Source organism: Panthera pardus, unplaced genomic scaffold, assembly GCF_024362965.1.
Source record: "Panthera pardus isolate Hobbes unplaced genomic scaffold, ASM2436296v1 HiC_scaffold_15, whole genome shotgun sequence".
Taxonomy (NCBI): domain Eukaryota; kingdom Metazoa; phylum Chordata; class Mammalia; order Carnivora; family Felidae; genus Panthera; species Panthera pardus.
The window spans coordinates 75066329-75085388 of record NW_026526710.1 but is presented as its reverse complement, the minus strand read 5'-3'; the positions used below and the strand labels follow the sequence as shown (position 1 = coordinate 75085388).

The window sequence follows — 19060 nt, the reverse complement described above, 5'->3', positions numbered from 1 at the left end:
ACTGTTGCATTTGTGCAATAGTCTACTTAAGTTGAGATGACTAAAGAAAGGGGGGGGGGGGATCTCTTCTTTTATAAACAGACACATGATAACTAAGTTTTAAGATTTAAATCTTATGAGTTCTAATTTTTTAATTCCCTTTAAGTTGGATTTTAAATACCACATATTGAAATCACCCGAGTCTTTTAATAATTACATTGAGAATAAAACAAAAGTAAATTATTTTGGAACTGTTAAAAAAAAATGTGGGCACCCACAAATGCTAAGAACAGAGTCCTCTGAGAGTTAAATTCTCAAAAGTGGTTTCTATGCCAGCTAACTGGGGTCAGTTGCTATATTTATATTCATGAGATCTCAGTGATATATTGCTTGCTAAAAAACTGACAAATAATGTATTCATGCATATTAAAACCTATCTAAAATTATTTGTTTTTTAATGGGGGCAGCGTATTTTTGAAATCAAAGTGTTGAGTAAATCAAGTAATGGTGTTCCTTTGACTTACCCAAAGATAGTTTATTTGCATTTCTAATTGATCCACAATTGGTAACGATACTTGACCCTTTAAATTTCTTTCTGATCCCATCCCAGACTCTAACAGGTAATTAAAGGTTTATAAATTGACAATTACAGGTCCCAGAGAAACTGATATTTAAAGGGAAGCATTCCTTTTGTCTTATGAGTCAATAAATTGTACAGAAAGTCATTCCCAATGTAGAATACATCCTATTAAGAAGTTAGGAATATGTGGTCGATGCATATAGGAAATAAATTGTATTCCCTCAAAGAGACTGTAGTCTAATTAGGGACACATGACATGTCGTGTGAAAAAGAAAACAATGCCATTAGGAATATGAAGTGCCAAAATATTGTAAAGTGCCCAGTTCTGAAGAGAAGAGTCCCCAAGGACTGGAATGGCCAGGAAGGCCTTTGGAGGAGGCAGAAGTTGTGACCAGCCTGCTCAGTGTCACTTCCTTGCAGTGTCCCCTGTCCTCTACTTGGCCCAGCCTTTCCTCTGCCAACTCAGTCAGTTCTTGTCTTCGGAAGATTTTCATAGCTCTTTGAACATGTGTTTACTTTGTAACTCTCAAAAATTGTTCATTTCTGCATTCAACAAATTCTAGGCACAAAAAATACGACCCACATGGTCCCTGTCCTTGGAGCTTCCGGTCTAATGCATTGCCATTATTTGCTCATTTGTATCTCTCTTCTAGGGGCCTGTGACCTATGCAATGTCCCCGGCGGGGAGGACAGAGCAGATCGCGAATAAAGGTCGGTTCCGTGAATGGTGTGCCAGGATGGGGCCGAGGCTGGAAGATCAGAAGTTAGCACAGTTGTCCAGCCAAGGGGTGTTGGGAGAGAAGGGACAGTTAAATAAAGAAGACGAAAAAGCCAAAGGACATGGTGTGTCCCACCCGCAGTGAGGGAGAGGACGAAGCCAAAACCAACTCCCAGGATGACTTTACGCAGTGGGTTTGTTTGCGTGCGTGTTTCTTCACCCATGGCATTGGCCTCCTTTTTCTGTTACAGAATTAACCGTGTGCCAGCCTAGCTATTGTGAAATGAGTTTGCCTAATCTGCCGTAAACTGTGATCCTGCTGTAAAGGGCAGGCCCTTGAAAGATCAGTGCGGAATGAGCCTCTGTCCTGGCCCACGAGCTCGGCAAGGAGGTGGCAGGCCGCTCCAGGTGCATGAGTCAGGCTGCCTTGGTCCCAGCTCTTCACATGCACCCACGCCACAGCCCTTAGTTGATTTAGAGTTCTAGGCAATTCTTAGGGGGTCAGCGTGACTCATAGGGGCAGGACATGAGCAAAGCGATGGGCTGAGCAGTTGTAAGGTCATAAATTTTTAGACTTAACTAAAATAGTCCAAGTCTGAATGCAGGATACCGGTTGCCCGAGCAACCGAGAGGTTAAAGCAGCAATAAATTACGGGCGGTCTTATCAAATAGAGCTGTTACGGCTTTACGACAGAGCACTAGCACCCTCGGTGTTGGCTGCGGAACACAATTCAGCATGGAGAAATTATCAGCAAGTTCACATCAAAGGAAAACAGAAGACCATGACCCAGGTCCAAGGCCTGAGCAGATTGAGGTCTTAATCTCAGACAGTGTAGAGAACAGAAGGTCCGGGTCCTAATCTCTGCCTTTCCTAATCGTGTGACCTGTGGGCGGCTCACCCGGCCTCCCGGAACCGCAGGCTCCCTCTTTAAGAAAGAGATGCTGTGAGGCTCCAGTGAACTGACCTTCATGAAAACACTCCAAAAACAGGGGAATATGAAAGAAAGAAAAAGAAAGAAAGAAAGAAAGAAAGAAAGAAAGAAAGAAAGAAAGAAAGAAAGAAAGAAAGAAAGAAAGAAAGAAAGAAAGAAAGAAAGAAAGAAGAAGGAAGGAAGGAAGGAAGGAAGGAAGGAAGGAAGGAAGGAAGGAAAGAAAAAGGAGGGAGGGAGGAAGGAAGGAAGGAAGAAAAGGGAGAGAAAAGAAAAGAAAAAAGAAGGGAAGGAGGGAGGGAGGAGGGAAGGAAGGAAGGAAGAAAAGGAAGGAAGGAAGAAGAAGGAAGGAAGGACGGAAGGAAGGAAGGAAGGAGGTGCTATCTCTAAAAGAGGAAAAACAAAATTAGTTGGGGAAGAGCATCAATAAAGCTATAATATCTTAATGAAAGTTATCTGTGTGCCAGCAATTGAGATGAGTAAGATCATCTGAACAAAACCCACACCCCTAACAACTGTAAACAGTCATCTTGTGTTACCACTCACACTTGACCTGCAGGGACCCGGTGTTCGGGGTGAGGTAGACATTTTTGGCAAGGCCCTGGCACTCACCGTGCCATAGTCATTCTCCTGGGTCTCAGGCCAGGGTTTGATTAGTTTTGCTAGCGCCCCGCCTGTCCAGATGCCTCTGTCACTCACTCGGTGCCTTTCTCACCCCACCCTGCTTTGTACATTCTCTCTCTTTGTCTCTCTCGCCCTCCCACCCTCCCCCCTCCTTTGCGTCTCAGCCCGCACATGAGTTCTGCTACCAGCCAGATGGATTTCCTCTCTCCCTCTCATTGTCCATCTCTCCTTGAAGACCAGGCCAGAGTATCGGCCACCCAGTGACATCCGCCCCCATATACGCTGCCTTTGCTAAATGGTTGTGTTGTCATCTTGCTCTCTGTCCCGCGGTAGACAGCAAGCTCCTTGAGGAAGGCCCAGGAGGGATCGTGTTTATTGCTGTTTATACCACATTCCCTGAGAGTCCACTTAACACAGGTTCGGACTCCTTGGCTGAAGAGGACGGGAGGGCAGAAATGGAAATGGCGGTGAGCTCTTAGCCCTCGGATAAGTGCCTGCGGGGCTTAGCCTGTGCTAATCCCCAAACGTTCCTTGCTGAGGAGACAGCTGTCTTTGGTCTATAGGAACTTGGGGACACATATGTATTAGGTAGCTACCAAACATGTGGAGTGGTTGAGGTGTGGGACCAGGGAGGACCCTGCGTCAGACCAGGAGGGAAGCCAGTGACTGCATTGTCTCCCTTTCTGTATACCCTGACAGACTTGGAGGACAGGGACAGGTGTGGGGGATACCCACATCTAAAGATGTTCAGCCCATCTGAAGATAGCCATGGAACAGAAGAATATGTGCCCAACGAATGACCGATTTCACCCTTCTTCTGTCCCAGATGTAACAAGGATTCAAAGACCAACCCCTCTGACTTCTGTGTCCCACCAGCAAATCCAACCAGCAAGCCACATGGGGAAGGCTTTCAAAAGACAGAAGGAAGTGTGCCTTCTTGCCCTTGTTGAATTTTGCCTTCGTGGTCATTAGCGTATCTTCATTTGTGACATGTCTATTCAAGTCTTGCACATTTTATTTGTTTATTTTCAAAAAATTTTTTTAATGTTTATTTTTGAGAGAAAGAGCACGAGTGGGTGAGGGGCAGAGAGAGAGACACACACACACAGAATCCGAAGCAGGCTCCAGGCTCTGAGCTGTCAGCGCAGAGCCCAATGCAGGGCTCGAACCCACGAACTGCGAGATCATGACCTGAGCCGAAGTTGGACGCTTAATTGACTGAGCCACCCAGGCGCCGGTATTTATTTTTTAATGTTTATTTATTTTTGAGAGCAAGAGAAAGAGAGAGAGAGAGTGAGAGAGAGAACAAGAGCAGGGGAGGGGCAGAGAGAGAGAGAGACAGAAGAACCGAAGCCCGCTCAATGCTAGCAGCAGTGAGCCTGATGTGGGGCTTAAACTCACAAACTGTGAGATTGTGACCTGAGCAGAGGTCGGATGCTTAACCAGCTGAGCCACCCAGGCGCTCCAAGTCTTGCACATTTTAAAACTGGGTTGTTCATCCCTTTACTGTTCATTTGTAAATCCTTTGAGTTCTTTATATATTCCGGGTTCAAGTCCTTTGTCAGATTTTTGTGCTGCATATATTTCCCCCAGCCTGTGCAGGCTCCTACGTTCAGTTTCTTAGCAATGTCTTTTGATGAGCAGAAATTCCTACTCTTGATAATGTCTAAGTTATTGCCTTTGTTCTTTGATGATTAATGGTTTCTGGGTTCTATCTGAGAAATCTTTGCCCACCACAAGATCATAAAGATGGAGTTCTATATTTTCTTCCATTAGCTCATAGTCTGGATTTTATGTTCAGGTCTGTAATTCAGCACAGATTAATTTATATTTGTGGAGCGAGGTGGAGGTTGGGGTTCATATTTTTCCAGATGATGTCTGCTTTTCAGCAACATTTGTTAAAAAGACCTTTCACCATTGGACTGACTTGGCACCTTGGTTAAAGATCTACCGACCATATACGGGGTAGGTCTGTTTCTAGAGTTGTTGACCTGTGATTTTTGAGCAACACGCTCACCTAGAGAGTGGGCCTTTCAAGATTTCCTCACCCTTGGGCTTTACTTTAGAGGGACTAAGAAATGGGCGCCTGGGTGGCTCAGTTGGTTAAGTGATTAAGCGTCCGACTCGATCTCTGTTCAGGTCATAATCTCACGGTTTGTGAGATGGAGCCTCATGTCGGGCTCTGTGCTGATCGTGCAGGGCCCATTTGGGATTCTCTGTCTCCTCTCTCTGCCCCCCCCCAGCTGATGCTGTCTCTCTCTCTCTCTCTCAAAAAATAAATAAATAAACTGTAAAAAATAGACTAAGAGAGAATGTTTGGTTTTGAGAAAATAAAGCACATGCTTATTGAATTAGAGTTCTTTGGGGAAAAATATTTTCAGACACCATAAATAAGCAACATGGCAGGCATGAATTTTCCTCCACAAATAAAATGAAGGACACATTTCTTTTTTTCTTTTTTTAAAACGTTTATTTATTATTGAGGGACAGAGACAGAGACAGATAGAGCATGAACATGGGAGGGGCAGAGAGAGGAGGAGACACAGAGTCCGAAGCAGGATCCAGGCTCTGAGCTGTCAGCACAGAGCCCGACATGGGGCTGGAACCCACCAACCGTGAGATCATGACCTGAGCCGAAGTCGGATGCTTAACCGACTGAGCCACCCAGGAGCCCCCGTTTTATTTTCTTGAACTAAAATTCAATTTGCCTTTAAGGCATTATACCTCCATGCTGGTAAAAAGATAATTCTAAGTCTTTCCTGAGATTTCCCCCCTCCCTGTGGTTGCAAGAGAATCTTTTCTTAGGAGGTTGAAAATGATGGGAGGAGGGGAGGGCAGGGTGGGAAGAGGGACCTTTACTCTCTTGTCCATTAAGAGGGAAATGAGGGGCGCCTGGGTGGCTCAGTCGGTTAAGCGTCTGACTTCAGCTCAGGTCACGATCTCACGGTCTGTGAGTTCGAGCCCCACGTCGGGCTCTGGGCTGACGGCTCAGAGCCTGGAGCCTGCTTCTGATTCTGTGTCTCCCTCTCTCTCTGCCCCTCCCCTGTTCATGCTCTGTCTCTCTCTGTCTCAAAAATAAATAAACGTTAAAAAAATTTAAAAAAAAAAAAAAAAGAGGGAAATGATATCCTTAAGAATCAAGACTGAACAATCCCATAAAGGTGAGTTGGAGTGATAATAGAGGTTGGGGTTCATTTTTTTCCATATGGGTATCCAGTTGGTCTGGGTCCTATGCCAGATGGAACACAGAGATCTCTGAATAGGCTGGGGGGTCTCTGAACTTCGATAGGCTATCCCCTGATGCTGTTCCCCTCTGATGCTTTATCAGCTCCCTGGGTATTGTTAGCTTCTGTGGAATATGGCGGTGGCTATCTGATGTTTTCACCTGCTTGATATGTTTCCCTTTCTTCCAGCCACTGCACTTTAATTTCTCTTTGGGAAACCACTCCTCCCACCCCATCCCACCCCACCCCTGGAATAGATGGAGTTAATAAGTGATTGACTAGCTCCTGACCCAAGATTTAAGCCAGTCCTAAGCAATGAAAGTCAGCCCCTGGGATTCCTCTATGGGAATTCTGTCTGCTGAGCTTCAGCTTGGTGCACTGTAGACTCTACTTAGTGGGTTATCCTACAGAGAAAGAATCTGACCGAGAATGAAGCCAGCCCAGTAAGCAGCCGAGCCATGAGAGAGCCCCAAAGACATCAAGTCCTTCTGAGCAACAGAGTTCAGCCATGCCTAAAGCTAGATCCACAATTTCATGAGCCATTAAGTTCTCCTCAACTGTCAGCCTATTTAAATTGGAGTCTATCATCGGAGTGAAAAAAGTCCTGATATACCACAACTGGGGCAGCCAACAACCTCTGCCCTTCCCAGTCCAAGGCTCTCTCTCTTCTTTTCCACACACATACTATGACTAAGCCCTCAAGAAGAGCAGTAGCCAGGAAGTGGCTGTCTTGAAGGAGTTCCTACTTTCTTACCTGCCATGCTGACTGCCTGCTGAGAATAAGGGTAAAGAAAAGTCAAAGTGAGGATGAACATGAACTAGCTCCTCAAGGTGTCAAACTCCCACACAGATCTCTTTCTCTGTCCTGCTTTCTTGCCTTCCTTTCCTATCCATTTGCTCTTCCTCCCCGGTAGTCTTGTTTCCAAGCCAATTTAACACATAAATCACTTACTTTGTGCCCAATACTGTTTGGAATCAGAAAACATCACCTCAGCCCTTGGAAAGCTCAGGTGTAATGAAAGAGAATTTGGAGCCGGGACAGCGTCAGTGAGGGAGCCTGGGGCCAGAGGACAAAGGGCAGAAAAAGTCAACACTTTGAATTTGAAGCAGGTGATGATGCCATTGAATGAGTCCCTTCAGGGAAGAGGAGGGGCTGGCTTGGATGATGGGGAGATGAGAGTCAAGTCAGATGAGAGACCGCTAGGCTCAGGATTCTGAAGAAAGAGACGTGAGGGTCCATTACATTATAGAACATTTTTGTTAAATAATGCCTGAGAGATGATCTGACACAGGTAAATCCTTTTATTTCTTTTAGGTAAAATTAAATCCAACTGTACACCTCAGTTTCACAGTTTAGTAAACAAAAGAACGAAGCCCGTAGTTCCCACAATAGGCAGGGGCCATGCATGTCCCCAAGATCCTTCAGGGCCTGCCAACCAGAAGAATGGGCTCTTACCTGTTTCATTAATTCTGCTTACTCCTGAGATTTTTAAAAACAAAAATCGAAATAAGTTTGAAAACCCAAGGATTAGTGTCCTTCCCATGCAAGTACTAATATAATTTCTTCCTTCTTTTGAGCCACATCTGCCCCGCACCCCCCCACCTCCCCAAAACGTGGATCTAAATTCCCTCTTCTGGTTCCCTACCCCTCATTGTACCCCAAGACTCAGAACCCAGATCTCAGCTTTTTTCCCCACAGTCTCCTTTGCTGCCTTTAGGACATCACCTCTCGTTTCTGAGCCAAAGACACCCAGATGTGTCAGTACAGCCTGTCGTCTATCTTGTGCAGGACCTTTCTGCCTGGATGCTCTGCCCGCAGCTCCTCCATGAGAAGGAACGAGAAGAAATCAGAGTGACCCTGCTCAGCAGAAAAATCATCCTGGTGGAAACCCACCAGTAGCAGCAGCCACTGGATGGCTAGAAATACTGCCATCATTATTACCTTCTCTTTGCTTGACTGGACCTCTTTTAATGTAACGAACCCCAGCTGATTTTATAAAAATAACAATAATTTTAAGCCAAATATGGTAAAATAGAAACCAAAATTACCCGGAACATTTCAGTGTTTAAATGCTTCCCCCTCCCCCCCAACCTGTTTCGCTTATCCAGGAATGTGTTCGTGAAATTTTGGAATCGGGAAAAATTGAATATTACAAGTTACCCGTTCACATTTGAAAAGTTTTTGTGCATAAGATGAAACACCTTTTGTAATTTATTTAAGCAATCCACTCTTGTTAGATTTTGAGATGTTTCCAACTGAACTCCTATTGTTGGACATTTTGGTTGCTTCCAACTTGGCCCTGACAAACCAACACAGAGCCAGAATAACTGGTTGAAAATAAATTACAATAAAGGAGAGGGGAGAAAGGAGGAAAATGACTGGAGAAATCCTGGAAAGATGGGCCAAATTGCTTAAAGAAATAAAAGTTTGTAAAAATGCCCTTTTGTGCACAAAATGTGCCAACATTTGTAAGACAAAAGAAAAAAACACAAAACCAACAGTGATTAGAGATTATTCATTTTCTTTTTTCTTTTTTTTTAATATTTATTTATTTTTGAGAGAGAGACAGAGAGAGAGGGAGACACAGAATCCAAAGCAGCTCCAGGCTCTGAGTTGTCGGCACAGAGCCTGATGTGGGGCTCGAACTCAAGAACGGGGAGATCATGACCTGAGCCGAAGTCAGATGTCAACCAACTGAGCCCCCCCAGGCGCCCCATAGATTATTCATTTTCAACCAAATTATTATTATTTTTAGAGAATGGCTCCACTAAGTTGTTTTAAACAAAGTCACGTGCATGTCCTCCGCTGGACCAATGCTTATGTAGCCAATCAGGTTGTTCGTGATCGTCCAGCGTTATAAACTGCAAGAGGGTTTATATTAACGTTTGCGAGATTGCCTTCTAAAACCCAGTGCTTTTCTCCCAGACCTGGTGGTGGTCCGGATCTGTTCCTGTCTGGTCCACCGACAATGCAACATCTCACTGGGTCTCATTCCCGGCCCCTTCTCCTCTGCGTTGCTCAGCACCCCCGCGGTGGCCTGTGCTGAAGGGGCAGGAACAGTAGCTGTCTGGGCTCTGACATCCAAAGCTTGTCTGGTACCTGTGAGAAATGGAAAGCCACTCTAAAAATAAGTTGTTTCCTCCTGCTCCCAATCCCTCCTCAAAACAGTAAGAGGATGTTTCAGAGTTTTCAAATGGAAATGGTCACAGCAGCCAGAGGCCATGGTCTTGACTTTGACAAGCCTTAACCTGTCTTCCTCTAGTCCTCTGAAACAGGACCGAGTTCAGAACGAGAAATTAAAAGACCCCCCACATAGATTTGTCCATAATGCCACTGTTAGAGTCCCATTTCCAAGGGAGACAAATTCACTTCTGGCACCTGAAGTTGCTTATCTGGTTCCTCAGAGCTGCAACATTGAATTTGCTCCCAGGTATGAATCGAACCATCAAATATTCTTTATATCTGCTGCCAGGAACAAAGGTGAAAACCAGCTCAGGTGAGTGCCTCACAATATACTCTATGCTTCAAGAAAACTACAGCCTGTCTTACCTCTTCACTAGACAGCATATTATTTTTCTTTTATATATGTATGCTTTGTCGGAACCATCTGAAAGTTTCAGACACCGTGACACTCACCCCTAAATACTTCGGCAACCATCTACCACAAGGGACATCCGCCAATACCACAACAGAATTATCACACGGAGGAAAGCTAACATTAATTTAGTAACATCTGGCGTACAGTCTGTATTCAAATACCACAAGAGTCTTATAAAATTTATTTTTTATCACTTAAAAAAATTTCATCCTATAGCTGTGGTTCATCACTGCCTTTGGTTGTTATGTCTCTTGCAGCCTCAAGAAATTTTAACTTAGAATAGTCCCTCTGGCTTTTGGTTTTGTCTTGTTTGTCTGTTTTACATTACTTGATTAAAAAAAAAATTTTAACGTTTATTAATTATTGAGAGAGAGCAAGAGTGAGCAGGGGAGGGACAGAGAGAGGGAGACAGAGGATCTGAAGCAGGCTCCACACTGTGAGCACAGAGCCCAACGTGGGCTTCGAACTCATGACCGTGAAACCATGACCTGAGCCGAAATCAAGAGTCAGCCATTTAACTGACTCAGCCACCCAGGCACCCATTACTTGATTTCTTTTTCATTCACACCAATTGTCTTGTAGAATCTCCCACATCCTAGATTTGTCTGGCTCTTCCCTGGTGACTAGATTCAGGTGAGACATTTTGGGCTAGACGTCTGTCCGAGTGATGGAGGCTGTACTTTCTGCATTGTAGCAGAAGGCAGGTAACATTCGGCTGTCCCAATGCTAAGTTTGTTCACTCTGTGGCCAACTTCTTCTTAAAACATAAAATTAAACCACACATGAACAAATCTATATTTTCTAATTGCCTCTCTGCGATGAAAGCCCAGTGTATCTTACAAAGCAATCTTCCTGCACAACTTTTAAAAAATTCAGCCCTAAGTCACGAGGCTTCTCCTTTCCTGTGAAGTGGGTGTTTGAAAAGCCTGTGAACTCATACTGGTTATCTTTCACAGAATCTGGAATTTCTCTTACCAAGACCAAAACCAAATCAAGCAAAAGCAGCACCTTGCAAACCGAAAAACCCAGTCTTCACAGGGTATGAGTTTTCAAGCCGAGGTTCCAAAGTGAGACAGATTGCTCAGGATAGGAGGCAGTGGGGTTGCAAATGTGGCCTCTGTCCTTGGTCTAGAGGGTCACTGGCCACCTCGCCCAGGCTCCCATCATTCACATGATGGGAATCCTGCACGCGCTGCCGGGGCAAGCCCAACCGGGAGACCCAGAGCTGGATGCTGCTTCTGTTTTGGAAATCAATTCAGGGGCACCTGGGTGGTTCAGTCGGTTAAGCGTCAACTCTTGATTTCGGTGCAGGTCACAATCTCACAGTTCGTGGGCTTGAGTACCGCGTCGGGCACTCTTGTTGTCAGCGCAGAGCCTGCTTCAGATATTGTCCCCCCCCCTCTTTCTGCCCCTTCCCCACTCATGTGCGCTCTCCAAAATAAATAAACATGAAAGAAAGAAAGAAAGAAAGAAAGAAAGAAAGAAAGAAAGAAAGAAAAAAATCAGTTCAACAGACTTCACTCCTGCCTGCTGAGAAACAAGGTAACTTCTAGATCCAGAATAGTCTGTGGGCTTGCACCGAGCTGTTCTCTTTGTATTAAGAAGAACTGGAGGGAGGGAGAGGAAAAGGAGATTTTTTTCAATGCACTCTGAAATGGCTAGAATCCTTGTTGAAATTTTGGACTTACAGAACCATTTTCAGGAAGAGACGTAATTTGTCTGCATCAGTCTGAGTGAGTGTGTCTTATGATTTTGAATCTGATCAGAGCTTTTGATGATCAACTATACAGGGGAGATGGTTCCTGTTTGGGGAGAAATCCCCAGACTTCTAGCATCTTTTCCTAAATGCAGACCTAGTTCTGTCAAACTTGATGGATATTTCAGTCCCCACAGCTTCTTATTGCTGCTTTTCATTTTGGGGAGATGCTCAGCTGATAAGAAAATGGGCTGAACATTCAATCGATAATAGTGACATAAATAGTCTCTAGTTGTATAAATAAAGCTGTTTTTACCTGAGCGATATTTTCAACCTCTGGCAGCAGCAACTTAGCAAATGCCCTTTTGGGAAATACCCCCAATAAATATTAAATTTGAAAAGAGTTTTGTGAACCGAAGTCTCCCCGCATGAAATCACAGAAGGCAGATCTTATTTAAAATCGGTTTTCAGCTGCCGTTTCTGGTTGCAAGGTAATGAATTGTCCTACTAATTGAACTTGAAGTTCACCTTTCAATTATGAAGCAAATTGCAGAACCCAAGGACGGGCAGGTAAAAGTGAAATGATGAGCAGTCATGTTGAAACTAAGACACCCTTTGTTCCGTCATCTGTGGGCACAAGAGCTTTCTGTCCTTTGGAAATGCCCCTGGCAGTGTCTGAGAGCGTAGAAATCTCAAAGCATCTCAGGGGTGTGCCTAGGGAGAGAGAGAAAACAAGAGAGGGAGAGAGAGAGTCTTCTTGTACTGCATTTCCCTTTATTTTCTTTTATTACATGAGAAAATGGTCTTCATGTGACAGCATAAATTAAAGACGCTTGAGTTTGCTCCCTTCGGTGTTGACTCTGAGGGAAGCTGAACAGAGTGGTGGTAAATAACTATATAATTGAAATCGCCTTGCTTTGTTGTTACCTTAGAAGGGGACTGTTGTGTAGAGGCTTCAGATTTATTGAGATAGATTACACCCCTGGGTGTAAATCACTTTGTAAAAGTAAATCAGGCAGTTTCCATAATTCCCTTAGGCCTCTGGGGTACAGTTTAATACACTAAGCCATAATTTACTATTAAGGGGGACCCTTGGGGTGACTTTTTCCTGGGGAATCATCTTCTCACTGGGAGACCCACTTATGATGCTACTATAAAGAAGCCTCCCTGTCTTCTCTCTGCCCTGGCCATCTCATGTTATATGTCCAAATGGGGAAGGTTCCGACTCCCGGTTTGGAAGGCAGAAAGTTGGGTCTTACGTTTCTGGCACAAGGAGACATTATCTATTGTCTGGAACACGAGGAGATACCACATGAAGGATGCCATCTCTCTCAGCCCTGGATCCAGGAGGATTTGCCCCCCTTCCATCAGCTGGGCTTTATTTGGAAAGGCCAGCCTGGGACCTTGGCACTCCGTTTCATTATGAGGTTTTGAATAGCAGACACTGTTTCCTTAAAGTATTTCTCTAAGACTGTTTCTCTAAGACATTTAATTTGCATTTTTGTTTGATTTAGGATATGACCATGTTTTACATGTTTCAAATCCTATTTCTGATTTGCAAAAATAAGAACCAAGTGGTCATCTAATCCTTAAAGGTTAAAAGGAAGAAGTAGAATGTGGGAGTGGGGGGATGATAAGAGTTAAATATGGTTTGAGTTTATTTAAAATGTAATTACTTTTGGCCTTTGTAATTTTGTTCCTCTTTCACAGAGATGACAAGAATTCCACAAACAATGGCAGTCAGTGGAACCTAATATGCAAGAGAGGATTTGGGTGGTTCAAGGTGAAATTAAATCATCTGTGTAGGTAAGTGCATTATAAGCAATCTCCAAGCTTCGTTCTTGATTTTCTAGTTTCTGGTTTCCTTCTTCTGCTGTGGTGCAATTCTGCTCCATCTGTAGCCAGTGGTTCAATTGCCGCCCTGATGACCAAGCTCCTAATAGCTTTGTAATCCTTCTTTCACACCTACATTTTTCCATTTCATTATTAAGTCAGTAGGATTTAGGCAGCCTCTCTCCTGTGCCTCTTTTCCTCTTCTCACGGCTCTACTGTTTTACTTTTCAATTTAATTTCTTCTTTCTAGCAGTTTCTCATTATGTAATTCAAAGACTAAGGGTGCAGAAGACTACTCAGGCTGGCACACTCGTGTTCACATTTTTAGTTAAAAGTCCTAGGAGACACTTCCTTAAGCAACAGTAGAGGGATAAGTTTGTCAGAGTTGTCCATTGTTCTGAGTTGCTTTAGGAACTTGGTCTTTAAAAAAATTTTTTTTAAATATATTTTTAAATTTATTTATGTTGAGAGAGAGAAAGAAAGCATGAGTAGAGGAGGGATAGAAAGAGACACACAAAATCCAAAGCAGGCTCCAGGCTCTGAGCTGTCAGCACAGAGTCCCATGAAGGGCTCGAACCCACGAACCGTGAGATCATGACCTGAGCCGAAGTTGGATGCTTAACCGACTGAGTCACCCAGGCGACCCAAGAAAATTGGTCTTGATTATAATGGGGATGTTTAAGAAAGTAGCAAAACGTCCAGAAGATGAAGCTCCAAATCAAACTCTGATTTGTAAATTTGTCAAAATCATCCCTACGCCCAGCAGTAGCCCTGGAAACCCTGCCCCATCCTGTTCCCTTTCAGGAGGTGCGCAAGCCTGGGACCGGCTGTGGACAGAGCACCTGAATGAAGTTCTCCTCCTCATGTGGTTGGTCGACTCTGTTGGAGCCGACAGAGGAGGTGAGAGGCCCAGCCAAGTAAGCAAATAGATGCCCCCTGGTCAAGAACATTCTCTGGAGAGACAAATCAGAAAACAGGAGTGGTATCAGCCACACATCCGCCAGGACGAGAAGAAATCCAGGAAGCCAGATAGACCTATGATGGTAGCGATTTAGAAATATCACTTCCGGGTTTATGGGGAAGAGTGGGGTACACATAGGTATTGGATTCGTCAGATGGAAAATGTCCATATACACACATGAACATACAGGTGTATATGTGCACGCACATATGCACATGTATATTCTAACTTAGGCAGTGAGGCCTTCAAACCTAAACATAGAACTCTGACATCATATTGAGGGCTCCTGGCAAGTGGCCCCTAAGTGTGTTCCCTAGCTTCTCTCTCTATGTCCAATGTGAACCCACTGGCCACAGACTAGTTACGAAGTTCTCAAGTTATACTCTGTCGGATCTCAGCTCCATAGCTCACTGACCTCCATTTCCTCATCTATAAAATGGGTATAATGTGAGTTATATTGGGTAGGCTGCATTAGCAACCTCATCAAAAGAGAAAACATATAATAGACTTAACAACTAGAAAACACTCAACAAGTTGCTAGTTATTGTTACTTATTATTATATTCCCTTCTTAGCCTTTGTAATTGATAACAATAGAATTATAGGTGGTTGCAGGGGGCGCCTCAGTGGCTTAGTTGGTTAGGCGTCCAACTTCTGCTCAGGTCATGATCTCTCAGTTTGTGGGTTCGAGCCCCGCGTCGGGCTCTGTGCTGACAGCTCTGAGGCTGGAGCCTGCTTCAGATTCTGTGTCTCCCTCTCCCTCTGCCCCTCTCCTGCTTGTGTTGTCTCTCTCTCTCTCAAAAATAAATAAATGTTAAAAAAAAAAAAAAGGAATTATAAGTGGGAATTTTCTGTATAAAATACAGAGGCTCTGTGACCCAGGATTTTTTTTTCTTCCACATCCTCTATTCTTAGTCAAATGCAATAGAACATGGAACTATAACTGAACATCAGTTATTACGTGACCAAAACTCCAGGGCAAACTTTTGGAAGGTTATAAAACTGTTGCCAGTTATGAATAAAAATGTCCTTAAGACTTGTGACGGTTTGGCAATTCCTTAGAAAAAGATCACAATTTTCAAGTCAATTACCACACTGTAAATGTCAGATCCTCAATGCACGTGTTTTAGATATAAAAAGGTAAGTTGAGAAGTCAAGAAGAGCTAGATCATAGCGTAAGTTTTTCTTTTAAAAAGGTCCATCGTTTCTGAAAAATGGGCAGGCCGGTTTTTCTCAATGCCCGGAATGCTAAGACCTTCCAGGGGATTCCTAAGACAGATTTTGGGGCCTGCTGGACCAGGGGTCGTGGTGCTGAGGGCTGTGTGCCTGTAGCCAGTCACCAAGGTGAATCTGTTCACTGGGGTGGTTTGGAAAGCATGTTTACATGGTGTGTCCACTCCCACTGCTCAAAACTCCCAGAATCAAGGACTTAGAGATCTGTTTGTGATGCTCCAGACCTGCCAATGTGATTTCAGCAATGCTTTTGCCCTACTTGCTTGGCTTTTTAACTAAAATGATCTTTTGCTGATTTCAGAAGTTAGGTGAAAATACAGGAAGTACATGGGGCGCCTGGGTGGCTCAGTTGGTTAAGTGTCCAACTCTCGATTTCCATTCAGGTCATGATCGCACGGTTCGTGAGTCTGAGTCCTGTGTGAGACTCTGTGCTAACAGCACAGAGCCTGCTTGGGATTCTCTCTCTCCCTCTCTCTCTCTCTCAAAAGCAAAAAATTTAAAAAAAAATTAAAAATAGAAAATACAAGAAGTACAAATAAGTGCAAGGAGATTATTATGGTCATTCACAACTCAGGAATACCACTGTCAACATTTTAATGTTTTTAAAATTCTTGTTAAAACACATACATATGATTATATATACATTTTATTTTTCAAAAATGGGAATATGCCATGTGTACTATTTATAGCCTGCTGCTTTTTACTTAATAGCAGATGATGAACTTTTTTGCATATAATTAAATGCTTTTAGCACCTTTTCATGATTATGTATTACTCTTTTTTTTTTAATTTTTTTTTTAACGTTTTTTTTATTTATTTTTGAGACAGAGACAGAGCATGAACGGGGGAGAGTCAGAGAGAGAGGGAGACACAGAATCGGAAGCAGGCTCCAGGCTCTGAGCCATCAGCCCAGAGCCTGATGCGGGGCTCGAACTCACGGACCGCGAGATCGTGACCTGAGCTGAAGTCGGACATTTAACCGACTGAGCCACCCAGGCGCCCCTGTATTATTCTGTTTTATGAGAGGTCCATCATTTGGTTAACCATGTGAGCCTTTTCCTCTTTTAAATAATTTTAAATAATTTTAAATAATACCATGATGTATGTACTTGCGTACCATCTTTGTTCCTGAGGTTTCTGGCTTTTTTATTTCTTTCTGCGTATTGTGGGTTGAACCGCCTGCCTGGCAGAGATGTTGCCCAGAGAAGCCAAATATGTGGTGTATCTCACCAATAAGTGACTCAGCATTAAGAATGATCTCAGGAATCCCCATACATTGATTTTACCAATAAAATTAAGGCCTAGAAAAGCCAAGAACTTTGCAAAAGCATCGCAGCTAATGAATGCAAAGCGCAGACTAGAATCTAGAATGTCATGATTCTCATTTGATATACTTTCCAACCTACTGGATCATCCCCCATAGCGCCCTGAAAGGTGAAGTTTTAGGATCATGCAAATGCAAAACATATAAATGTGTATGCGTACATATATGTGTATATACATCCACACATATAAATTTATACACACGCACACACGTATATGTTCTCATTTAGGAAGAATTAAATAGAATTACTTCATTAGTTAATTTTTTTAGGTTTAATTCTTGATTTTTGAGGGAGAGCGAGAGAGAGAATCCCAAGCAGGCCCCACGCTATCATCATGAAGCCTGACTTGGGGCTCAATCTCACAAAACGTGAGGTCATGACCTGAGTCAAAATCAAGAGTCAGACGCCTAACTGACTGAGCCACCCAGGCGCCCCTACGTCATTAGTTAATTTTTAAAAACCAGCTCTCACTATGGTATTATAGCATGAAATAATTCTAAGCTTATCATTCATGTCCCTGAAAGATTTTCCAGAAGAGACAGAGGTGCAGGCAGGTCAGTCCCTGGGTCTCCAAGTACTCAGTGCACATGAAGCACCATTGAGGGCTAAAACCAGTGCCATCCCACTAGAGCCCGGGCACAGACATCTCCTCTGACTTTCCTCCTGCCTCGCCATCAACTCTTGGGAAACCTGAGAAGACACTACAACAAAAGTTTGTCCAAAAGCCAGTGAAGCAATGGAGCAGCCAAACCTTGGTGGCTTTTCACGAGTGTTGGTGCCTTTAATATTGCTGTCCCAGGCTCATAGACTCTAACGATCACAAAAATATGCTTTGAAGCCCAAGATGACGATCTTACATAATCGCAGTGCGGCCAGTGCTTAAGAGGCGCAGATACTGAAGTCAGAAAGTTGCCAACAACCCTCGGAAGGTCTCAGCATCAGGCGTAGTTGTACAGAGCAGAAGCCCCTTTTAGCTGAGACTCGTTCTGGGGTGCACAGCCTCCTTCTCTCCGTCTGAGCAGCCACATTTGTATGCAGGGGGATTTTCCAAATAATCCCAGAGGCAACTCGGGTTCATATTTCTCTCTGGCTCGGCGTGAGCGTAGAACCAACATGACTTCAGCAGGGTGGGCAGGCCTGGTGACATCATTTATCCATGTCAGCAGAGACTTTAGCTGGTGTTTGGTGATTTCGCTACGTCGGGAAAATAAGCCAGTACTTTCTGACTCGGGGTAGACAGATCGTAGAAGTCTCAATTGCTTTTAGATCTTTGCAGTTCTAAAATTGCAAGCCTGGTATTTTTCAAATACCTAATAATACAGTAGTATTTTACATAATTGCTTTCCCTAACATTCGTAGAAAACTATAAATAGTCCTCTTAATAGGCACAGAAGTACTTATATTCCAGATGTTCCCATGGTGAAGGGACTTGAGCTGTAATTTCCACCTATTTCAGAAGCACTGAGACAGGGAAACTTGACAGACACATTCTTTTCGTTTGCCTCCTACAGATTCCCACATCCCCATCCTCGAAGCCGGTGGGAGATGATCTGATCTCCCGACACTGCCGGGCTCAAGGCTGCCTGCGGCAATTCCTGTGCCTTTTTAGCTCCATCCAAAATAAACCTCGCTCAAAACCTTTCTGGGAGAAGTGCTGTAACCTCTGCTCCAAGAGAGATAAGTTTCATGCTTGTTTGCTTTCTCGTTTGTTTTTAAAGACTACTGAAGGCAGGCTGAGTGAAGACTTTCCAGTGGTACTTTATTGGGGTTCCCTTTTCTTGATTTCTGGGTTTTCATGCCTGGTTCAAACCCGCTGATGTGTGAATCTAGCAAACAGTCTCTCTCCACAATTTAGAACCTTCATCAGTAAAATTTGGGACTTTCTGTAGGCTGAACTAAAATCTGCAGCGCTCTTTGGGTAGTCTTGTCTCCTGGAATCAGAGCATATTTGAATCATTGGGCCCTAACTCACACCTCGTGGTACATTGTAATGCATCTTCAAAGGCACTGTGGACCTGATTGTTCCCCGCCCTGGGCCTGGGGTTGGAGAGGATGCAGGGCTGGGCGGCACAAGGGGATCTGGAGCCTCTGGGCCTCATCCACAAGCTTTACGGGATGTGCCAGCAGAAGGGCCACTTTCTAAGCTCCTGCGTGGTGTTAGAAACTCTGTTAGGTAGGTCAGGACCAGGAGAGTCCCAAGGAAGTTAGGGATCTGGGGGTGCATTATCTTTTTTCTTTTTTTAAATGTTTATTTGTGTGTGTGTTGTGTGTGTGTGTTGTGTGTGTGTGTGTGTGTGTGTGTGTGTGTGTGTGAGAGAGAGAGAGAGAGAGAGAGAGAGAGAGAGAGAGAGAGAAAGAGA

The 19060-nt window shown here is 43.9% G+C and overlaps 1 long non-coding RNA gene across 1 annotated transcript; it reads left to right on the top strand.

Moving 5' to 3' along the window:
• Nucleotides 1–1210: 1210 nt before the first annotated feature.
• Nucleotides 1211–18904, top strand: LOC109275626 (uncharacterized). The gene is made up of 3 exons (XR_002084269.2): nt 1211–1270; nt 13060–13155; nt 18212–18904. It is a non-coding gene; the product is annotated as an uncharacterized LOC109275626 (long non-coding RNA).
• Nucleotides 18905–19060: the final 156 nt, after the last annotated feature.